Consider the following 3,144-nt stretch of genomic DNA (forward strand, 5'->3'; position numbering starts at 1 on the left):
ACACACACACACACACACACACACACACACACACACACACACACACACACACACACACACACACACACACACACACACACACACACACACATACACACACAGACACACACAGACACACACACCACCCTATTCACAACCTTTTCTATGCCCCACAATGTCAGCCCCCCTTCCTGATAAAAGTTTTGCATATGCAATATAAATATACTCGTGTGTGTGTGTGTGTGTGTGTGTGTGTGTGTGTGTGTGTGTGTGTGTGTGTGTGTGTAGCTATTGCTTTATCTGCTTAATGTTATTTCATAAGAAAGTCCATGATTATAAGTATGCAGTATCATAACTACATCTTTGATGTTTATAAAAAACCAAACCGTTTGAAAATTGGTTGAGAATTGAGCAAGCTATGGTTATTTAAATAGTAAACTATAATGTTATGAATGAGAGCACTGCCTGTAGCAAGATTGCGGCCATGTGGCAACGTCGGTCTCCATTGGCCAGCAGCGCGGGTGAGTCATAATCATTATCATGGTGATTATTTCGCAGATAAACGTATTAACCCCGCCCCCTTCAAAAAAACGGCTCTTTCCCTAGTCTCTGAATACTTCTACTTTTACTCAAGTACAATATCTGAGTACTTCTACTTTTACTCTAGTACAAGATCTGAGTACTTCTACTTTTACTCTAGTACAAGATCTATACTTATGCCACCTCTGTTTATAGCTTATGAAAAAACGATTAGAAAACAAAGGCTAAAGCTAACGTTAGCAGATAGTGACGATTCCTTAAATAATATTGCGACAGAAAGACTTTTCAGTTCACATTACGCTCTGCCGCTCCGACAGGGAGCTCTACTCTGAACACCTGAACAGCCCGTTCTAACAGCTGTTCACCAGCGGTCGAGTCTGTGCCAGTGACTCCAGACCGCAGTTACTATTAACGAACGCACCGTAGGTAATGTAGCTGCTGAAGTTAGACCATCATGCCGCAGCAGCAGAGTTCAGCCGACAGACAGGAAGACTCCAGCACACAGCTCGCGCTTCATTATAATATATACAAAAATAACACCATGCGTGTCATGATGACACATAACAGCTCGCGGCCGCAGATTACTCCGGGTCCCGGACTGTCTTGGCCTTTCTGCAAGAAGGATGACATTTGTTGAGGGCAGTGGCCGATGTTTAACTGTTGTGTCAATCAACTTTGCTGATCAAATATTGCGTTGTTTATTTGCGTTCAGAAAACAGTAACCAGCTGCTGATTCAAAAAGCTTGATTTGAGGATGGCGCTCAAGGACTATTTCCACGATTTTCCAGGTTTCCCATGACCGTGGGAACCCTTGAAGAGTCTTCAGAAGCTGGCTCTTCCTCTCTGTTTTGCTCAGTTTAAGGTTGCAGTCAAATTGTCCAAAAATCAGCTCCTATCGTCTTTTCCTATCCACTATTCCTTAATAAGGGATAGTGGATAGGAGAATTCAAAAGCACTTAGGAAAAGAGACAGCGGTGCTTTGAGAATTCGACTGCACTTAGACTATACGACGTGTTTATGATGCGCCAGCGGACGTCATAAATGTGCGTCTGCTGCTGTGGGGAAACTATGGAAACTACAGTTTTCTATACAACGGACTACAACATGGATGTATAATAAGAACGAGGGACTACTGAACTCCATCCTAGAGCACTCTGCCGCCGTGCTCCTGTGCTGTTGTTTTAGTGCCTTTAATGAATGTGACCACAGAGAAACAATATATCTACCTTTCATGACCACTGTCCTGGAATTGGCGGTGCTGTTACCCATCGCCCCACGCCCAACGCTCGTCCCTTCCCCCTGATAGGCTGGAGAGTTGCCCATATAGGCGGAGCTCCTTGTTTCTGAGTCATAGATACTTTCAAATCTGTATCCAGTCCGTCTTCAGATCTGTTGCATCCCCCGCGTTTTTAGAGACATTTGGGTATTGAGGAAGGAGAGGGTTGTGTTTTCTGACACTTGGTGAGTTCCCTGAGACACCGGGGACACATATTCCATGTATAAGAAGAACGTACACAGTAAATTTTGCATGAATAGGTCCCCCTTTAAGTGAAACATATGCTTCAACAGTTTAATCTACATGCAATCACAATACGTATGATTGTTGGAAAAGATTTGTTAAAATATAATACACGTTGTATTTATTGATAAACTTGTTAGGCCTTAATCTACTCACTGTGTATCATCACCATTCAAACTGTGGTACACCTAAGAACCCCACACAGCTCAGTAAACCACCTGTGCAATGCTTGGACTTATTAGCATAATTTCAGTAAAAAAGTAAACGTTCATAGCATTTTCACATCATTTTCCCTTTTGATTATTAATAGTGTTGCAAACGTTTCAAAAACAAAGCAATTTAGCAAGTTACGGTAAATACGTTGTAAAGATGCTTAATAAGCACCGGTAACTTTCATGATATATTTATTGGTCCACGATCGGTCAGTTTCCGTTAACGGCCCGAATGATGTTCCATGGTAAGTGTTGCGGCCGCAAGGCATTGTGGGCGCAGCATTTTCTCCTTTCCCTTTTGTAAAGGGAGGTATAAAGAAGTTTGATACCTCCTTTCCTATCATCTCTAGAGCAGTGGTTTCCCAAAACTGTTTGTGCCCAAGGCAACACCTAAAGGACAAGTACAAATCTTCAGGCACACCTTTGTGCAACAATAGCCTTATACACGTCTGTTATTTCACTAATATCATGGTAAAATATCTGTAAATGTGCATAAATTATTTACTACTCGCCATAACATGTGACAAAGACAACTATATTACTCATGAAATGTTTATTAACGAAATATTTCAGAATTTAATTTGAAAACTTTATCAAATTTAGGCTTCACTCAAGAGCATCCAACACACTCCATTTAAACCAGACAGGTCACAAAATAAAAAAATGAGGCAAAGGAAATCAGCAGAAATTCAGTCACAGAGAACTGTCCAATGCAAGGAAGCTGCACTGTCCATGGTCCTGAACTAAGAAATTATAAATGTACATTTCAGCAAATCCAGCATTGAAACGATGTGCTATTGTAAATATTTTTGACCAGACTTACAAATTAGTGAGATACATGTGCCTGTCGGGGCGCGCAGATTTGTTTTAATCTTGGTGTCACCTCGAGGAGAG

General features: G+C 41.4%; 1 protein-coding gene across 1 annotated transcript in view; it reads left to right on the forward strand.

Moving 5' to 3' along the window:
* LOC104953009 (metal transporter CNNM1-like) overlaps positions 1-3,144 on the forward strand; it is a gene marked incomplete at its 3' end in the record, with an annotated part of 11,979 nt that overhangs the window by 7,083 nt on the left and 1,752 nt on the right. The window lies entirely within an intron of this gene.

Source organism: Notothenia coriiceps, unplaced genomic scaffold (assembly GCF_000735185.1).
Source record: "Notothenia coriiceps isolate Sejong01 unplaced genomic scaffold, NC01 NC01_scaffold00020948, whole genome shotgun sequence".
Classification (NCBI taxonomy): Eukaryota; Metazoa; Chordata; class Actinopteri; order Perciformes; family Nototheniidae; genus Notothenia; species Notothenia coriiceps.